The 20,147-nt window shown below is 39.1% G+C and overlaps 17 non-coding genes across 17 annotated transcripts; 9 read left to right on the forward strand and 8 right to left on the reverse strand.

The window, feature by feature from the left end:
• The first annotated feature begins 840 nt into the window (after positions 1 to 840).
• On the forward strand, positions 841 to 912 carry TRNAQ-UUG (transfer RNA glutamine (anticodon UUG)). Its single transcript has one exon. It is a non-coding gene; the product is annotated as a tRNA-Gln (tRNA).
• Positions 913 to 1,793: 881 nt separating this feature from the next.
• TRNAQ-CUG (transfer RNA glutamine (anticodon CUG)) lies at positions 1,794 to 1,865 on the reverse strand. Its single transcript has one exon. It is a non-coding gene; the product is annotated as a tRNA-Gln (tRNA).
• Positions 1,866 to 2,124: 259 nt separating this feature from the next.
• On the forward strand, positions 2,125 to 2,196 carry TRNAQ-UUG (transfer RNA glutamine (anticodon UUG)). Its single transcript has one exon. It is a non-coding gene; the product is annotated as a tRNA-Gln (tRNA).
• A 913-nt stretch (positions 2,197 to 3,109) lies between these two features.
• TRNAQ-CUG (transfer RNA glutamine (anticodon CUG)) lies at positions 3,110 to 3,181 on the reverse strand. The gene has a single exon. It is a non-coding gene; the product is annotated as a tRNA-Gln (tRNA).
• Positions 3,182 to 5,546: 2,365 nt separating this feature from the next.
• On the forward strand, positions 5,547 to 5,618 carry TRNAQ-UUG (transfer RNA glutamine (anticodon UUG)). The gene has a single exon. It is a non-coding gene; the product is annotated as a tRNA-Gln (tRNA).
• Positions 5,619 to 6,499: 881 nt separating this feature from the next.
• TRNAQ-CUG (transfer RNA glutamine (anticodon CUG)) lies at positions 6,500 to 6,571 on the reverse strand. Its single transcript has one exon. It is a non-coding gene; the product is annotated as a tRNA-Gln (tRNA).
• Positions 6,572 to 6,830: 259 nt separating this feature from the next.
• TRNAQ-UUG (transfer RNA glutamine (anticodon UUG)) lies at positions 6,831 to 6,902 on the forward strand. Its single transcript has one exon. It is a non-coding gene; the product is annotated as a tRNA-Gln (tRNA).
• A 913-nt stretch (positions 6,903 to 7,815) lies between these two features.
• Positions 7,816 to 7,887, reverse strand: TRNAQ-CUG (transfer RNA glutamine (anticodon CUG)). The gene has a single exon. It is a non-coding gene; the product is annotated as a tRNA-Gln (tRNA).
• Positions 7,888 to 10,260: 2,373 nt separating this feature from the next.
• TRNAQ-UUG (transfer RNA glutamine (anticodon UUG)) lies at positions 10,261 to 10,332 on the forward strand. Its single transcript has one exon. It is a non-coding gene; the product is annotated as a tRNA-Gln (tRNA).
• Positions 10,333 to 11,211: 879 nt separating this feature from the next.
• On the reverse strand, positions 11,212 to 11,283 carry TRNAQ-CUG (transfer RNA glutamine (anticodon CUG)). The gene has a single exon. It is a non-coding gene; the product is annotated as a tRNA-Gln (tRNA).
• A 259-nt stretch (positions 11,284 to 11,542) lies between these two features.
• TRNAQ-UUG (transfer RNA glutamine (anticodon UUG)) lies at positions 11,543 to 11,614 on the forward strand. The gene has a single exon. It is a non-coding gene; the product is annotated as a tRNA-Gln (tRNA).
• A 913-nt stretch (positions 11,615 to 12,527) lies between these two features.
• TRNAQ-CUG (transfer RNA glutamine (anticodon CUG)) lies at positions 12,528 to 12,599 on the reverse strand. Its single transcript has one exon. It is a non-coding gene; the product is annotated as a tRNA-Gln (tRNA).
• A 2,365-nt stretch (positions 12,600 to 14,964) lies between these two features.
• On the forward strand, positions 14,965 to 15,036 carry TRNAQ-UUG (transfer RNA glutamine (anticodon UUG)). Its single transcript has one exon. It is a non-coding gene; the product is annotated as a tRNA-Gln (tRNA).
• An 881-nt stretch (positions 15,037 to 15,917) lies between these two features.
• Positions 15,918 to 15,989, reverse strand: TRNAQ-CUG (transfer RNA glutamine (anticodon CUG)). Its single transcript has one exon. It is a non-coding gene; the product is annotated as a tRNA-Gln (tRNA).
• Positions 15,990 to 16,248: 259 nt separating this feature from the next.
• TRNAQ-UUG (transfer RNA glutamine (anticodon UUG)) lies at positions 16,249 to 16,320 on the forward strand. Its single transcript has one exon. It is a non-coding gene; the product is annotated as a tRNA-Gln (tRNA).
• Positions 16,321 to 17,233: 913 nt separating this feature from the next.
• TRNAQ-CUG (transfer RNA glutamine (anticodon CUG)) lies at positions 17,234 to 17,305 on the reverse strand. Its single transcript has one exon. It is a non-coding gene; the product is annotated as a tRNA-Gln (tRNA).
• A 2,372-nt stretch (positions 17,306 to 19,677) lies between these two features.
• Positions 19,678 to 19,749, forward strand: TRNAQ-UUG (transfer RNA glutamine (anticodon UUG)). The gene has a single exon. It is a non-coding gene; the product is annotated as a tRNA-Gln (tRNA).
• Positions 19,750 to 20,147: the final 398 nt, after the last annotated feature.

Below are 20,147 nucleotides of genomic sequence, written 5' to 3' on the forward strand. Positions count from 1 at the left end.
ACTTGATATTAGACATTGATTGGAAACGACATAAAAAATCCTGACACATATTGTAAGCGGACATAAAATGACCTATATTAGCTAATATAAGTAAACAGACATCACTCCCCCCTCCCCACAAAAAGGGATGTATGCGTACACAAAAAATAAAAATGAAAAACAAGCAACTACTGCAGTTAAAATCTAAAAATGTAAATTCAGTTACATGATCATGACTCGGAAGGGGAAGTTAAAAAGTAAAAAAACACACGGTAGGAGAGAGGTTAGCTTTACATGCCATGAGGGAGGAAGAGGTCTTCCAAGCACTGTTGTGTATGTTGGTCAACCCCTCTGAAACGCAAAAGGGATGTGCACATAGAAATCAAAGCAGAGTCATCCAGAGAGACTATTTAATTCTTTTTTTTTCAAATTCTCAAAAGGAAGCTGCTATCAAATTGAACTATTCATCACAGCCACTGCTAGGAAATCTATGTGCATAAAATGACAATACACCCAAAGGAAAACAAAATATAGCTATAACATGTCAGATTACTAAATTCAGAGTCCAGCCTACTAACCATTAGACCATGGAACCTAAATACTTCCGCAAATGCTGAACTTCATTATGCCAAAACAGAGGCAGTCAGAAACAATATTTAATATTGCTTAATCATATGCCTCAAGAGGAAGAATTTGATCTACATGCTCTATAAAGCACAGAGATTGCTATAGCACAACGTCAATCGACAACATCGCTGTGTTTGTATGATATCAGTCAATTGGGACTATGAATCTGTAAAAATTGTAAATGTGCTCTATATTGCCATTTCTGATTCATCGCTCTCAGGTGCATCTTGCAAGGGTTCCATGGTGTAATGGTTAGCACTTTGGACTTTGAATCCAACGATCCGAGTTCAAGTCTCGGTGGGACCGTTATCTTGCTCTTACACTCCATTTTCTAATTTCTCAAATTACAATTCAACAGAGTTAATATTCAGAAGTTCAGTCGACTCTCTCTGCACGACATTACATTTAAATGCACTTTGGTGCCTGATACCAATACAGTGATGCAACTACATATCGTTAATGTACAATCCCTAAGGTCAATCAGAGTGGGCACCCAGATATCTCTCAGAAACATTTTCCACAGATGAATAATGTCCAACCTTAACTCTATGAAAAGAAAAATGTACACACTATGTGCAGTAGATTCTCTGCTCACTGGAACATGCAGAAACAACATTGATGTGAAAAGATTGGAAAAAGCCCTATTTTATTAACATTAAAAAATGTTATACAATTATTTTGGTGAATCATATTCACTTTCACAATCATTCCTATGTTTCAAGCAATTTGATGGTCTTATTAAATGTGTAAAAAATGTAATTCTTTGAGTTGACAAACCGTATGGAGAGCAAACTTTTTATAACTTACAAGAGTTATGAGTTCTAGAAAGTAGTGCATTTACTGATCAAGTGCCCTTGTTTAAATGTACTTACTTTATTTGGATCACACCTTTCTCGAAAGAAGAAATAAACTCTAAATTATCAGGAAACAATTCAACTGATTTTAGGGGCCTCCTGGGCTTTCAATGCAAATCGCTGAGATCAAAAGCCAGTTTAATAGCCATTATACCTTGGAGCTTTGGAGATATGAGAGTGGGCAGTTTCTTTGTGGCAAAAGAGAGTCATCCCCAGAAACTATTAATATTCTTTGGTCAAAGAAGACTGCCATCAAAGTGGGCTGTAAAGCAAAGCTATTGCTGTTATATATATCTGCAAATGAAAGGCAACTCTAAAAGAGAAGCAGCCCCAAGGTCCCACCGAGACTTGAACTCGGATCGCTGGATTCAGAGTCCAGAGTGCTAACCATTACACCATGGAACCCACATATTCAGTAGCATGATGCACTTCATTCTGGAAAAACAGAGCACATCAGAGAAAATATGTAATATTCCTATATCATTAGACTCCAGAGGAAGAATTTGATCCAAATGAGACCTGAAGCCAATACTTTGCGATTGCACAGCATCCAACAGCAACAGTGCTGCTTCGATATAATATCAGTAAACGGTTACTATAGGTCAGTAAAAATCTTGACTGTGCCCTATATTCTCATTGCCCTTATGAAGCTCTGCTCAACAAGGGTTCCATGGTGTAATGGTTAGCACTTTGGACTTTGAATCCAGCGATCCGAGTTCAAGTCTCGGTGGAACCTCTCTCTTGCTCTAACACACTTTGTCTCCTTGTTGTCTTAAATTATAGGCCAAAGATAGTAATATTCATAAGGTTAGTGGTGTAGGGTATTCATTTTCGCTCTCACTCTCTGGCATAACTTTTCATAAAAATCCACTTTTGTGCCTAGCACCTTAACCTTTATGCATTTTTTTTAAATGTATGAACAGTGAGGTCATTCTGAGTCGATGGGCAGATCTGCATCGGAAACATACATAAAAGATTTGAAATTTTCAAACTTAACTCAATGTTAAGAAACATGCTCAATCTGTGACCCAATGGATTCTCTTTTTACTTGAAGATGCAGCAACAACATTAATAATACCATTTTGGGAAAAGCAGCTCTATTGTATCGCCATTCTCTTTCAAAATTGTTAAAGGGTTAATCCTATGAAAAGCGACCACATTCAGAATCAATGATATTAATCAAGCGTCTTAACAGTCTTTACATGTTTGTAAAATGAAGGTATCAGTTTGAGATGAAAAATAGAACGAAGAACACACTTTTCTTAATTCACAAAAGGCCTGAGGTGTATAAATACTGTTTGTACCGACCAAGGGCCCATTCGTGAATGTACTTACTTTAGTTGGATCATACCTTTCTTCAAAGAAGACATCCACAATAAACGATAAGGGAAAGGTTCGACTGATGGTAAACTCTTACAGAGATTTGAATGCAAATTATTGGATTCAACCTCCAGGGTGCTACCATTACACCATGGGTCTTTCACACCACATAAAGTGGTGGGTTTCATTGTGGCTAAAGAGCGTCATCCATGGAAAATCTTTCTTTTTTCAAATGCACCCAGGGAATAATGCTATGAAAGTGGGCGACACAGGAGCGTCATTGCTATTAAAACAAGACACTGGGAGGAAAACAAACACAGTAATTCCCAAGGTCCCACCGAGATTTGAACTCGGATCGCTGGATTCAGAGTCCAGAGTGCTAACCATTACACCATGGAACCTACATACTTAGTGACATGATGAACGGCATTGCAGCAAAAAAAGAGCCTTTTAGAGAATGTATGCAATATTCTTTTATCTTATGCCTCCAGAGGAAGAATCCTATCCAAATGAGCTGTAAAGCAAAGAGTTTGCTATTGCGCAACAACCAACTAAACAGTTCCACATTTGCATAATATCCGTGGGCTAGGAATATGAGTTTGTTAAAATGATGCATGAGATCTCGATTCTCATTTCTGTTACAACTCTGTCAGGTTGCACCAGCAAGGGGCCCATGGTGTAATGGTTAGCAAACAACATTACTGAAGGGCCCCTCGGCCAGCCAGAAAGCCAAAATGGAGAGAACGGGCATGAACTGGTTGTGAATGAGCTTCAAAATGCGTTCACAGGTAATTGAACTGGTGATCTCCTCAGTTTATACACCTGGAACTCCTGTCAATAGCAACAGTCGGCAGCTGGGTTGCCAGACATTTCGTCGAAAAAAATTTGTCGACAGGACAATTGGTCGAAACCATTTGGTCGAAAACCAAATGGTCGAATTGCTTTGTTTTTTATTTTCACATTTTTTTTTGGGAGGGGGTTTGGGGGGGTCCCCCCAACCCCCTTTTTTTCTAAAAACCCCTTTTTTTCCCTAAACTACAACCTAAAAAATATATATATAAATAAATAAAAAAATCGACCATTTGGCTTTCGACCAAATTACGTCGACCAAATGTCTTTCGACGAAATGTCCGGACAGCGGCAGCTGGTCTGTGTCAGTAATGGCAATTTGATTTTGCCATTTTCACAACTCCCTAATAAATGAACAAAATGTTCCATTTGTAGGCACAGTTACATGCTATGGTATGTATACCATGCTTAATAACCACCATAGGAGGCTCAGAGCACCATCCGCATTCTTACGTACAAAACATGTAAGGAAATAATCAGATCTTTTGCTCTGCAGGAGTCAGGCTTCTTTAAAGCCTGACAAAGTGGCAGAGTGCCATTGTAAACTGAGGCATGATGAAACCATGCCCAAGAACCCAGGCAGGTTAAACCCTTCCACTCATGCCCCTAGGCCCCGATTGGCCACGAACGGCCAGGTTCTATAGACAGGGCAGCTGGCATGGATTATGGACACTTTTAACATAGGGTGGTTTTTCAACCTTATCTCCTCTGGGAGCAAAGCGCTGGACAGGGTTTCCTGTACGTTTTTGAGGTTCGCAGGGATCTATGTGTGGATGTTTCTTGGTGTGAAAAGCATGACACCTTTTGGGGTGACACCAGGCTCTTCTGGGAGTTAATTTGCATAATCTCTACTTTCTATTTTATGTGACATGGGCTGCAGTTACATTGTTCTGTTAATAGAGGGCAACACACAGGTCATAGTTCCAAACAGGGGTGCACAGTCTGCTTGCTAGCTTACATTTACAGTTCTATTTGGGATTCACCGCCTTTTCATAAACTGAGTACTCTTCCGGAGTATTTCTAACTTATGTAGGTGTTTTGGGGGTGTTACGTGCCTTTGTATGACTGCTGCAAACCACTTGATATTAGACATTGATTGGAAACGAAATAAAAAATCCTGACACATATTGTAAGCGGACATAAAATGACCTATATTAGCTAATATAAGTAAACAGACATCACTCCCCCCTCCCCACAAAAAGGGATGTATGCGTACACAAAAAATAAAAATGAAAAACAAGCAACTACTGCAGTTAAAATCTAAAAATGTAAATTCAGTTACATGATCATGACTCGGAAGGGGAAGTTAAAAAGTAAAAAAACACACGGTAGGAGAGAGGTTAGCTTTACATGCCATGAGGGAGGAAGAGGTCTTCCAAGCACTGTTGTGTATGTTGGTCAATCCCTCTGAAACGCAAAAGGGATGTGCACATAGAAATCAAAGCAGAGTCATCCAGAGAGACTATTTAATTCTTTTTTTTTCAAATTCTCAAAAGGAAGCTGCTATCAAATTGAACTATTCATCACAGCCACTGCTAGGAAATCTATGTGCATAAAATGACAATACACCCAAAGGAAAACAAAATATAGCTATAACATGTCAGATTACTAAATTCAGAGTCCAGCCTACTAACCATTAGACCATGGAACCTAAATACTTCCGCAAATGCTGAACTTCATTATGCCAAAACAGAGGCAGTCAGAAACAATATTTAATATTGCTTAATCATATGCCTCAAGAGGAAGAATTTGATCTACATGCTCTATAAAGCACAGAGATTGCTATAGCACAACGTCAATCGACAACATCGCTGTGTTTGTATGATATCAGTCAATTGGGACTATGAATCTGTAAAAATTGTAAATGTGCTCTATATTGCCATTTCTGATTCATCGCTCTCAGGTGCATCTTGCAAGGGTTCCATGGTGTAATGGTTAGCACTTTGGACTTTGAATCCAACGATCCGAGTTCAAGTCTCGGTGGGACCGTTATCTTGCTCTTACACTCCATTTTCTAATTTCTCAAATTACAATTCAACAGAGTTAATATTCAGCAGTTCAGTCGACTCTCTCTGCACGACATTACATTTAAATGCACTTTGGTGCCTGATACCAATACAGTGATGCAACTACATATCGTTAATGTACAATCCCTAAGGTCAATCAGAGTGGGCACCCAGATATCTCTCAGAAACATTTTCCACAGATGAATAATGTCCAACCTTAACTCTATGAAAAGAAAAATGTACACACTATGTGCAGTAGATTCTCTGCTCACTGGAACATGCAGAAACAACATTGATGTGAAAAGATTGGAAAAAGCCCTATTTTATTAACATTAAAAAATGTTATACAATTATTTTGGTGAATCATATTCACTTTCACAATCATTCCTATGTTTCAAGCAATTTGATGGTCTTATTAAATGTGTAAAAAATGTAATTCTTTGAGTTGACAAACTGTATGGAGAGCAAACTTTTTATAACTTACAAGAGTTATGAGTTCTAGAAAGTAGTGCATTTACTGATCAAGTGCCCTTGTTTAAATGTACTTACTTTATTTGGATCACACCTTTCTCGAAAGAAGAAATAAACTCTAAATTATCAGGAAACAATTCAACTGATTTTAGGGGCCTCCTGGGCTTTCAATGCAAATCGCTGAGATCAAAAGCCAGTTTAATAGCCATTATACCTTGGAGCTTTGGAGATATGAGAGTGGGCAGTTTCTTTGTGGCAAAAGAGAGTCATCCCCAGAAACTATTAATATTCTTTGGTCAAAGAAGACTGCCATCAAAGTGGGCTGTAAAGCAAAGCTATTGCTGTTATATATATCTGCAAATGAAAGGCAACTCTAAAAGAGAAGCAGCCCCAAGGTCCCACCGAGACTTGAACTCGGATCGCTGGATTCAGAGTCCAGAGTGCTAACCATTACACCATGGAACCCACATATTCAGAAGCATGATGACCTTCATTCTGGAAAAACAGAGCACATCAGAGAAAATATGTAATATTCCTATATCATTAGACTCCAGAGGAAGAATTTGATCCAAATGAGACCTGAAGCCAATACTTTGCGATTGCACAGCATCCAACAGCAACAGTGCTGCTTTGATATAATATCAGTAAACGGTTACTATAGGTCAGTAAAAATCTTGACTGTGCCCTATATTCTCATTGCCCTTATGAAGCTCTGCTCAACAAGGGTTCCATGGTGTAATGGTTAGCACTTTGGACTTTGAATCCAGCGATCCGAGTTCAAGTTTCGGTGGAACCTCTCTCTTGCTCTAACACACTTTGTCTCCTTGTTGTCTTAAATTATAGGCCAAAGATAGTAATATTCATAAGGTTAGTGGTGTAGGGTATTCATTTTCGCTCTCACTCTCTGGCATAACTTTTCATAAAAATCCACTTTTGTGCCTAGCACCTTAACCTTTATGCATTTTTTTTAAATGTATGAACAGTGAGGTCATTCTGAGTCGATGGGCAGATCTGCATCGGAAACATACATAAAAGATTTGAAATTTTCAAACTTAACTCAATGTTAAGAAACATGCTCAATCTGTGACCCAATGGATTCTCTTTTTACTTGAAGATGCAGCAACAACATTAATAATACCATTTTGGGAAAAGCAGCTCTATTGTATCGCCATTCTCTTTCAAAATTGTTAAAGGGTTAATCCTATGAAAAGCGACCACATTCAGAATCAATGATATTAATCAAGCGTCTTAACAGTCTTTACATGTTTGTAAAATGAAGGTATCAGTTTGAGATGAAAAATAGAACGAAGAACACACTTTTCTTAATTCACAAAAGGCCTGAGGTGTATAAATACTGTTTGTACCGACCAAGGGCCCATTCGTGAATGTACTTACTTTAGTTGGATCATACCTTTCTTCAAAGAAGACATCCACAATAAACGATAAGGGAAAGGTTCGACTGATGGTAAACTCTTACAGAGATTTGAATGCAAATTATTGGATTCAACCTCCAGGGTGCTACCATTACACCATGAGTCTTTCACACCACAGAAAGTGGTGGGTTTCATTGTGGCTAAAGAGCGTCATCCATGGAAAATCTTTCTTTTTTCAAATGCACCCAGGGAATAATGCTATGAAAGTGGGCGACACAGCAGCGTCATTGCTATTAAAACAAGACACTGGGAGGAAAACAAACACAGTAATTCCCAAGGTCCCACCGAGATTTGAACTCGGATCGCTGGATTCAGAGTCCAGAGTGCTAACCATTACACCATGGAACCTACATACTTAGTGACATGATGAACGTCATTGCAGCAAAAAAAGAGCCTTTTAGAGAATGTATGCAATATTCTTTTATCTTATGCCTCCAGAGGAAGAATCCTATCCAAATGAGCTGTAAAGCAAAGAGTTTGCTATTGCGCAACAACCAACTAAACAGTTCCACATTTGCATAATATCCGTGGGCTAGGAATATGAGTTTGTTAAAATGATGCATGAGATCTCGATTCTCATTTCTGTTACAACTCTGTCAGGTTGCACCAGCAAGGGGCCCATGGTGTAATGGTTAGCAAAGAACATTACTGAAGGGCCCCTCGGCCAGCCAGAAAGCCAAAATGGAGAGAACGGGCATGAACTGGTTGTGAATGAGCTTCAAAATGCGTTCACAGGTAATTGAACTGGTGATCTCCTCAGTTTATACACCTGGAACTCCTGTCAATAGCAACAGTCGGCAGCTGGGTTGCCAGACATTTCGTCGAAAAAAATTTGTCGACAGGACAATTGGTCGAAACCATTTGGTTGAAAACCAAATGGTCGAATTGCTTTGTTTTTTATTTTCAAATTTTTTTTGGGGGGGGGGGTTTGGGGGGGTCCCCCCAACCCCCTTTTTTTCTAAAAACCCCTTTTTTTCCCTAAACTACAACCTAAAAAATATATATATAAATAAATTAAAAAATCGACCATTTGGCTTTCGACCAAATTACGTCGACCAAATGTCTTTCGACGAAATGTCTTTCGACGAAATGTCCGGACAGCGGCAGCTGGTCTGTGTCAGTAATGGCAATTTGATTTTGCCATTTTCACAACTCCCTAATAAATGAACAAAATGTTCCATTTGTAGGCACAGTTACATGCTATGGTATGTATACCATGCTTAATAACCACCATAGGAGGCTCAGAGCACCATCCGCATTCTTACATACAAAACATGTAAGGAAATAATCAGATCTTTTGCTCTGCAGGAGTCAGGCTTCTTTAAAGCCTGACAAAGTGGCAGAGTGCCATTGTAAACTGAGGCATGATGAAACCATGCCCAAGAACCCAGGCAGGTTAAACCCTTCCACTCATGCCCTGAATGGCCACGAACAGCCAGGTTCTATAGACAGGGCAGCTGGCATGGATTATGGACACTTTTAACATAGGGTGGTTTTTCAACCTTATCTCCTCTGGGAGCAAAGCGCTGGACAGGGTTTCCTGTACGTTTTTGAGGTTCGCAGGGATCTATGTGTGGATGTTTCTTGGTGTGAAAAGCATGACACCTTTTGGGGTGACACCAGGCTCTTCTGGGAGTTAATTTGCATAATCTCTACTTTCTATTTTATGTGACATGGGCTGCAGTTACATTGTTCTGTTAATAGAGGGCAACACACAGGTCATAGTTCCAAACAGGGGTGCACAGTCTGCTTGCTAGCTTACATTTACAGTTCTATTTGGGATTCACCGCCTTTTCATAAACTGAGTACTCTTCCGGAGTATTTCTAACTTATGTAGATGTTTTGGGGGTGTTACGTGCCTTTGTATGACTGCTGCAAACCACTTGATATTAGACATTGATTGGAAACGACATAAAAAATCCTGACACATATTGTAAGCGGACATAAAATGACCTATATTAGCTAATATAAGTAAACAGACATCACTCCCCCCTCCCCACAAAAAGGGATGTATGCGTACACAAAAAATAAAAATGAAAAACAAGCAACTACTGCAGTTAAAATCTAAAAATGTAAATTCAGTTACATGATCATGACTCGGAAGGGGAAGTTAAAAAGTAAAAAAACACACGGTAGGAGAGAGGTTAGCTTTACATGCCATGAGGGAGGAAGAGGTCTTCCAAGCACTGTTGTGTATGTTGGTCAACCCCTCTGAAACGCAAAAGGGATGTGCACATAGAAATCAAAGCAGAGTCATCCAGAGAGACTATTTAATTCTTTTTTTTTCAAATTCTCAAAAGGAAGCTGCTATCAAATTGAACTATTCATCACAGCCACTGCTAGGAAATCTATGTGCATAAAATGACAATACACCCAAAGGAAAACAAAATATAGCTATAACATGTCAGATTACTAAATTCAGAGTCCAGCCTACTAACCATTAGACCATGGAACCTAAATACTTCCGCAACTGCTGAACTTCATTATGCCAAAACAGAGGCAGTCAGAAACAATATTTAATATTGCTTAATCATATGCCTCAAGAGGAAGAATTTGATCTACATGCTCTATAAAGCACAGAGATTGCTATAGCACAACGTCAATCGACAACATCGCTGTGTTTGTATGATATCAGTCAATTGGGACTATGAATCTGTAAAAATTGTAAATGTGCTCTATATTGCCATTTCTGATTCATCGCTCTCAGGTGCATCTTGCAAGGGTTCCATGGTGTAATGGTTAGCACTTTGGACTTTGAATCCAACGATCTGAGTTCAAGTCTCGGTGGGACCGTTATCTTGCTCTTACACTCCATTTTCTAATTTCTCAAATTACAATTCAACAGAGTTAATATTCAGAAGTTCAGTCGACTCTCTCTGCACGACATTACATTTAAATGCACTTTGGTGCCTGATACCAATACAGTGATGCAACTACATATCGTTAATGTACAATCCCTAAGGTCAATCAGAGTGGGCACCCAGATATCTCTCAGAAACATTTTCCACAGATGAATAATGTCCAACCTTAACTCTATGAAAAGAAAAATGTACACACTATGTGCAGTAGATTCTCTGCTCACTGGAACATGCAGAAACAACATTGATGTGAAAAGATTGGAAAAAGCCCTATTTTATTAACATTAAAAAATGTTATACAATTATTTTGGTGAATCATATTCACTTTCACAATCATTCCTATGTTTCAAGCAATTTGATGGTCTTATTAAATGTGTAAAAAATGTAATTCTTTGAGTTGACAAACCGTATGGAGAGCAAACTTTTTATAACTTACAAGAGTTATGAGTTCTAGAAAGTAGTGCATTTACTGATCAAGTGCCCTTGTTTAAATACTTACTTTATTTGGATCACACCTTTCTCGAAAGAAGAAATAAACTCTAAATTATCAGGAAACAATTCAACTGATTTTAGGGGCCTCCTGGGCTTTCAATGCAAATCGCTGAGATCAAAAGCCAGTTTAATAGCCATTATACCTTGGAGCTTTGGAGATATGAGAGTGGGCAGTTTCTTTGTGGCAAAAGAGAGTCATCCCCAGAAACTATTAATATTCTTTGGTCAAAGAAGACTGCCATCAAAGTGGGCTGTAAAGCAAAGCTATTGCTGTTATATATATCTGCAAATGAAAGGCAACTCTAAAAGAGAAGCAGCCCCAAGGTCCCACCGAGACTTGAACTCGGATCGCTGGATTCAGAGTCCAGAGTGCTAACCATTACACCATGGAACCCACATATTCAGTAGCATGATGCACTTCATTCTGGAAAAACAGAGCACATCAGAGAAAATATGTAATATTCCTATATCATTAGACTCCAGAGGAAGAATTTGATCCAAATGAGACCTGAAGCCAATACTTTGCGATTGCACAGCATCCAACAGCAACAGTGCTGCTTCGATATAATATCAGTAAACGGTTACTATAGGTCAGTAAAAATCTTGACTGTGCCCTATATTCTCATTGCCCTTATGAAGCTCTGCTCAACAAGGGTTCCATGGTGTAATGGTTAGCACTTTGGACTTTGAATCCAGCGATCCGAGTTCAAGTCTCGGTGGAACCTCTCTCTTGCTCTAACACACTTTGTCTCCTTGTTGTCTTAAATTATAGGCCAAAGATAGTAATATTCATAAGGTTAGTGGTGTAGGGTATTCATTTTCGCTCTCACTCTCTGGCATAACTTTTCATAAAAATCCACTTTTGTGCCTAGCACCTTAACCTTTATGCATTTTTTTTAAATGTATGAACAGTGAGGTCATTCTGAGTCGATGGGCAGATCTGCATCGGAAACATACATAAAAGATTTGAAATTTTCAAACTTAACTCAATGTTAAGAAACATGCTCAATCTGTGACCCAATGGATTCTCTTTTTACTTGAAGATGCAGCAACAACATTAATAATACCATTTTGGGAAAAGCAGCTCTATTGTATCGCCATTCTCTTTCAAAATTGTTAAAGGGTTAATCCTATGAAAAGCGACCACATTCAGAATCAATGATATTAATCAAGCGTCTTAACAGTCTTTACATGTTTGTAAAATGAAGGTATCAGTTTGAGATGAAAAATAGAACGAAGAACACACTTTTCTTAATTCACAAAAGGCCTGAGGTGTATAAATACTGTTTGTACCGACCAAGGGCCCATTCGTGAATGTACTTACTTTAGTTGGATCATACCTTTCTTCAAAGAAGACATCCACAATAAACGATAAGGGAAAGGTTCGACTGATGGTAAACTCTTACAGAGATTTGAATGCAAATTATTGGATTCAACCTCCAGGGTGCTACCATTACACCATGGGTCTTTCACACCACATAAAGTGGTGGGTTTCATTGTGGCTAAAGAGCGTCATCCATGGAAAATCTTTCTTTTTTCAAATGCACCCAGGGAATAATGCTATGCAAGTGGGCGACACAGCAGCGTCATTGCTATTAAAACAAGACACTGGGAGGAAAACAAACACAGTAATTCCCAAGGTCCCACCGAGATTTGAACTCGGATCGCTGGATTCAGAGTCCAGAGTGCTAACCATTACACCATGGAACCTACATACTTAGTGACATGATGAACGGCATTGCAGCAAAAAAAGATCCTTTTAGAGAATGTATGCAATATTCTTTTATCTTATGCCTCCAGAGGAAGAATCCTATCCAAATGAGCTGTAAAGCAAAGAGTTTGCTATTGCGCAACAACCAACTAAACAGTTCCACATTTGCATAATATCCGTGGGCTAGGAATATGAGTTTGTTAAAATGATGCATGAGATCTCGATTCTCATTTCTGTTACAACTCTGTCAGGTTGCACCAGCAAGGGGCCCATGGTGTAATGGTTAGCAAACAACATTACTGAAGGGCCCCTCGGCCAGCCAGAAAGCCAAAATGGAGAGAACGGGCATGAACTGGTTGTGAATGAGCTTCAAAATGCGTTCACAGGTAATTGAACTGGTGATCTCCTCAGTTTATACACCTGGAACTCCTGTCAATAGCAACAGTCGGCAGCTGGGTTGCCAGACATTTCGTCGAAAAAAATTTGTCGACAGGACAATTGGTCGAAACCATTTGGTCGAAAACCAAATGGTCGAATTGCTTTGTTTTTTATTTTCACATTTTTTTTTTGGAGGGGGTTTGGGGGGGTCCCCCCAACCCCCTTTTTTTCTAAAAACCCCTTTTTTTCCCTAAACTACAACCTAAAAAATATATATATAAATAAATAAAAAAATCGACCATTTGGCTTTCGACCAAATTACGTCGACCAAATGTCTTTCGACGAAATGTCCGGACAGCGGCAGCTGGTCTGTGTCAGTAATGGCAATTTGATTTTGCCATTTTCACAACTCCCTAATAAATGAACAAAATGTTCCATTTGTAGGCACAGTTACATGCTATGGTATGTATACCATGCTTAATAACCACCATAGGAGGCTCAGAGCACCATCCGCATTCTTACGTACAAAACATGTAAGGAAATAATCAGATCTTTTGCTCTGCAGGAGTCAGGCTTCTTTAAAGCCTGACAAAGTGGCAGAGTGCCATTGTAAACTGAGGCATGATGAAACCATGCCCAAGAACCCAGGCAGGTTAAACCCTTCCACTCATGCCCCTAGGCCCCGATTGGCCACGAATGGCCAGGTTCTATAGACAGGGCAGCTGGCATGGATTATGGACACTTTTAACATAGGGTGGTTTTTCAACCTTATCTCCTCTGGGAGCAAAGCGCTGGACAGGGTTTCCTGTACGTTTTTGAGGTTCGCAGGGATCTATGTGTGGATGTTTCTTGGTGTGAAAAGCATGACACCTTTTGGGGTGACACCAGGCTCTTCTGGGAGTTAATTTGCATAATCTCTACTTTCTATTTTATGTGACATGGGCTGCAGTTACATTGTTCTGTTAATAGAGGGCAACACACAGGTCATAGTTCCAAACAGGGGTGCACAGTCTGCTTGCTAGCTTACATTTACAGTTCTATTTGGGATTCACCGCCTTTTCATAAACTGAGTACTCTTCCGGAGTATTTCTAACTTATGTAGGTGTTTTGGGGGTGTTACGTGCCTTTGTATGACTGCTGCAAACCACTTGATATTAGACATTGATTGGAAACGACATAAAAAATCCTGACACATATTGTAAGCGGACATAAAATGACCTATATTAGCTAATATAAGTAAACAGACATCACTCCCCCCTCCCCACAAAAAGGGATGTATGCGTACACAAAAAATAAAAATGAAAAACAAGCAACTACTGCAGTTAAAATCTAAAAATGTAAATTCAGTTACATGATCATGACTCGGAAGGGGAAGTTAAAAAGTAAAAAAACACACGGTAGGAGAGAGGTTAGCTTTACATGCCATGAGGGAGGAAGAGGTCTTCCAAGCACTGTTGTGTATGTTGGTCAATCCCTCTGAAACGCAAAAGGGATGTGCACATAGAAATCAAAGCAGAGTCATCCAGAGAGACTATTTAATTCTTTTTTTTTCAAATTCTCAAAAGGAAGCTGCTATCAAATTGAACTATTCATCACAGCCACTGCTAGGAAATCTATGTGCATAAAATGACAATACACCCAAAGGAAAACAAAATATAGCTATAACATGTCAGATTACTAAATTCAGAGTCCAGCCTACTAACCATTAGACCATGGAACCTAAATACTTCCGCAAATGCTGAACTTCATTATGCCAAAACAGAGGCAGTCAGAAACAATATTTAATATTGCTTAATCATATGCCTCAAGAGGAAGAATTTGATCTACATGCTCTATAAAGCACAGAGATTGCTATAGCACAACGTCAATCGACAACATCGCTGTGTTTGTATGATATCAGTCAATTGGGACTATGAATCTGTAAAAATTGTAAATGTGCTCTATATTGCCATTTCTGATTCATCGCTCTCAGGTGCATCTTGCAAGGGTTCCATGGTGTAATGGTTAGCACTTTGGACTTTGAATCCAACGATCCGAGTTCAAGTCTCGGTGGGACCGTTATCTTGCTCTTACACTCCATTTTCTAATTTCTCAAATTACAATTCAACAGAGTTAATATTCAGAAGTTCAGTCGACTCTCTCTGCACGACATTACATTTAAATGCACTTTGGTGCCTGATACCAATACAGTGATGCAACTACATATCGTTAATGTACAATCCCTAAGGTCAATCAGAGTGGGCACCCAGATATCTCTCAGAAACATTTTCCACAGATGAATAATGTCCAACCTTAACTCTATGAAAAGAAAAATGTACACACTATGTGCAGTAGATTCTCTGCTCACTGGAACATGCAGAAACAACATTGATGTGAAAAGATTGGAAAAAGCCCTATTTTATTAACATTAAAAAATGTTATACAATTATTTTGGTGAATCATATTCACTTTCACAATCATTCCTATGTTTCAAGCAATTTGATGGTCTTATTAAATGTGTAAAAAATGTAATTCTTTGAGTTGACAAACTGTATGGAGAGCAAACTTTTTATAACTTACAAGAGTTATGAGTTCTAGAAAGTAGTGCATTTACTGATCAAGTGCCCTTGTTTAAATGGACTTACTTTATTTGGATCACACCTTTCTCGAAAGAAGAAATAAACTCTAAATTATCAGGAAACAATTCAACTGATTTTAGGGGCCTCCTGGGCTTTCAATGCAAATCGCTGAGATCAAAAGCCAGTTTAATAGCCATTATACCTTGGAGCTTTGGAGATATGAGAGTGGGCAGTTTCTTTGTGGCAAAAGAGAGTCATCCCCAGAAACTATTAATATTCTTTGGTCAAAGAAGACTGCCATCAAAGTGGGCTGTAAAGCAAAGCTATTGCTGTTATATCTATCTGCAAATGAAAGGCAACTCTAAAAGAGAAGCAGCCCCAAGGTCCCACCGAGACTTGAACTCGGATCGCTGGATTCAGAGTCCAGAGTGCTAACCATTACACCATGGAACCCACATATTCAGTAGCATGATGCACTTCATTCTGGAAAAACAGAGCACATCAGAGAAAATATGTAATATTCCTATATCATTAGACTCCAGAGGAAGAATTTGATCCAAATGAGACATGAAGCCAATACTTTGCGATTGCACAGCATCCAACAGCAACAGTGCTGCTTCGATATAATATCAGTAAACGGTTACTATGGGTCAGTAAAAATCTTGACTGTGCCCTATATTCTCATTGCCCTTATGAAGCTCTGTTCAACAAGGGTTCCATGGTGTAATGGTTAGCACTTTGGACTTTGAATCCAGCGATCCGAGTTCAAGTCTCGGTGGAACCTCTCTCTTGCTCTAACACACTTTGTCTCCTTGTTGTCTTAAATTATAGGCCAAAGATAGTAATATTCATAAGGTTAGTGGTGTAGGGTATTCATTTTCGCTCTCACTCTCTGGCATAACTTTTCATAAAAATCCACTTTTGTGCCTAGCACCTTAACCTTTATGCATTTTTTTTAAATGTATGAACAGTGAGGTCATTCTGAGTCGATGGGCAGATCTGCATCGGAAACATACATAAAAGATTTGAAATTTTCAAACTTAACTCAATGTTAAGAAACATGCTCAATCTGTGACCCAATGGATTCTCTTTTTACTTGAAGATGCAGCAACAACATTAATAATACCATTTTGAGAAAAGCAGCTCTATTGTATCGCCATTCTCTTTCAAAATTGTTAAAGGGTTAATCCTATGAAAAGCGACCACATTCAGAATCAATGATATTAATCAAGCGTCTTAACAGTCTTTACATGTTTGTAAAATGAAGGTATCAGTTTGAGATGAAAAATAGAACGAAGAACACACTTTTCTTAATTCACAAAAGGCCTGAGGTGTATAAATACTGTTTGTACCGACCAAGGGCCCATTCGTGAATGTACTTACTTTAGTTGGATCATACCTTTCTTCAAAGAAGACATCCACAATAAACGATAAGGGAAAGGTTCGACTGATGGTAAACTCTTACAGAGATTTGAATGCAAATTATTGGATTCAACCTCCAGGGTGCTACCATTACACCATGGGTCTTTCACACCACAGAAAGTGGTGGGTTTCATTGTGGCTAAAGAGCGTCATCCATGGAAAATCTTTCTTTTTTCAAATGCACCCAGGGAATAATGCTATGAAAGTGGGCGACACAGCAGCGTCATTGCTATTAAAACAAGACACTGAGAGGAAAACAAACACAGTAATTCCCAAGGTCCCACCGAGATTTGAACTCGGATCGCTGGATTCAGAGTCCAGAGTGCTAACCATTACACCATGGAACCTACATACTTAGTGACATGATGAACGTCATTGCAGCAAAAAAAGAGCCTTTTAGAGAATGTATGCAATATTCTTTTATCTTATGCCTCCAGAGGAAGAATCCTATCCAAATGAGCTGTAAAGCAAAGAGTTTGCTATTGCGCAACAACCAACTAAACAGTTCCACATTTGCATAATATCCGTGGGCTACGAATATGAGTTTGTTAAAATGATGCATGAGATCTCGATTCTCATTTCTGTTACAACTCTGTCAGGTTGCACCAGCAAGGGGCCCATGGTGTAATGGTTAGCAAAGAACATTACTGAAGGGCCCCTCGGCCAGCCAGAAAGCCAAAATGGAGAGAACGGGCATGAACTGGTTGTGAATGAGCTTCAAAATGCGTTCACAGGTAATTGAACTGGTGATCTCCTCAGTTTATACACCTGGAACTCCTGTCAATAGCAACAGTCGGCAGCTGGGTTGCCAGACATTTCGTCGAAAAAAATTTGTCGACAGGACAATTGGTCGAAACCATTTGGTCGAAAACCAAATGGTCGAATTGCTTTGTTTTTTATTTTCAAATTTTTTTGGGGGGGGGGGTTTGGGGGGGTCCCCCCAACCCCCTTTTTTTCTAAAAACCCCTTTTTTCCCCTAAACTACAACCTAAAAAATATATATATAAATAAATTAAAAAATCGACCATTTGGCTTTCGACCAAATTACGTCGACCAAATGTCTTTCGACGAAATGTCTTTCGACGAAATGTCCGGACAGCGGCAGCTGGTCTGTGTCAGTAATGGCAATTTGATTTTGCCATTTTCACAACTCCCTAATAAATGAACAAAATGTTCCATTTGTAGGCACAGTTACATGCTATGGTATGTATACCATGCTTAATAACCACCATAGGAGGCTCAGAGCACCATCCGCATTCTTACGTACAAAACATGTAAGGAAATAATCAGATCTTTTGCTCTGCAGGAGTCAGGCTTCTTTAAAGCCTGACAAAGTGGCAGAGTGCCATTGTAAACTGAGGCATGATGAAACCATGCCCAAGAACCCAGGCAGGTTAAACCCTTCCACTCATGCCCCGAATGGCCACGAACAGCCAGGTTCTATAGACAGGGCAGCTGGCATGGATTATGGACACTTTTAACATAGGGTGGTTTTTCAACCTTATCTCCTCTGGGAGCAAAGCGCTGGACAGGGTTTCCTGTACGTTTTTGAGGTTCGCAGGGATCTATGTGTGGATGTTTCTTGGTGTGAAAAGCATGACACCTTTTGGGGTGACACCAGGCTCTTCTGGGAGTTAATTTGCATAATCTCTACTTTCTATTTTATGTGACATGGGCTGCAGTTACATTGTTCTGTTAATAGAGGGCAACACACAGGTCATAGTTCCAAACAGGGGTGCACAGTCTGCTTGCTAGCTTACATTTACAGTTCTATTTGGGATTCACCGCCTTTTCATAAACTGAGTACTCTTCCGGAGTATTTCTAACTTATGTAGGTGTTTTGGGGGTGTTACGTGCCTTTGTATGACTGCTGCAAACCACTTGATATTAGACATTGATTGGAAACGACATAAAAAATCCTGACACATATTGTAAGCGGACATAAAATGACCTATATTAGCTAATATAAGTAAACAGACATCACTCCCCCCTCCCCACAAAAAGGGATGTATGCGTACACAAAAAATAAAAATGAAAAACAAGCATCTACTGCAGTTAAAATCTAAAAATGTAAATTCAGTTACATGATCATGACTCGGAAGGGGAAGTTAAAAAGTAAAAAAACACACGGTAGGAGAGAGGTTAGCTTTACATGCCATGAGGGAGGAAGAGGTCTTCCAAGCACTGTTGTGTATGTTGGTCAATCCCTCTGAAACGCAAAAGGGATGTGCACATAGAAATCAAAGCAGAGTCATCCAGAGAGACTATTTAATTCTTTTTTTTTCAAATTCTCAAAAGGAAGCTGCTATCAAATTGAACTATTCATCACAGCCACTGCTAGGAAATCTATGTGCATAAAATGACAATACACCCAAAGGAAAACAAAATATAGCTATAACATGTCAGATTACTAAATTCAGAGTCCAGCCTACTAACCATTAGACCATGGAACCTAAATACTTCCGCAAATGCCGAACTTCATTATGCCAAAACAGAGGCAGTCAGAAACAATATTTAATATTGCTTAATCATATGCCTCAAGAGGAAGAATTTGATCTACATGCTCTATAAAGCACAGAGATTGCTATAGCACAACGTCAATCGACAACATCGCTGTGTTTGTATGATATCAGTCAATTGGGACTATGAATCTGTAAAAATTGTAAATGTGCTCTATATTGCCATTTCTGATTCAACGCTCTCAGGTGCATCTTGCAAGGGTTCCATGGTGTAATGGTTAGCACTTTGGACTTTGAATCCAACGATCCGAGTTCAAGTCTCGGTGGGACCGTTATCTTGCTCTTACACTCCATTTTCTAATTTCTCAAATTACAATTCAACAGAGTTAATATTCAGAAGTTCAGTCGACTCTCTCTGCACGACATTACATTTAAATGCACTTTGGTGCCTGATACCAATACAGTGATGCAACTACATATCGTTAATGTACAATCCCTAAGGTCAATCAGAGTGGGCACCCAGATATCTCTCAGAAACATTTTCCACAGATGAATAATGTCCAACCTTAACTCTATGAAAAGAAAAATGTACACACTATGTGCAGTAGATTCTCTGCTCACTGGAACATGCAGAAACAACATTGATGTGAAAAGATTGGAAAAAGCCCTATTTTATTAACATTAAAAAATGTTATACAATTATTTTGGTGAATCATATTCACTTTCACAA

The sequence above is a fragment of the Ambystoma mexicanum genome, chromosome 5p (assembly GCF_040938575.1).
Source record: "Ambystoma mexicanum isolate Mex_15411 chromosome 5p, UKY_AmexF1_1, whole genome shotgun sequence".
Taxonomy (NCBI): Eukaryota; Metazoa; Chordata; class Amphibia; order Caudata; family Ambystomatidae; genus Ambystoma; species Ambystoma mexicanum.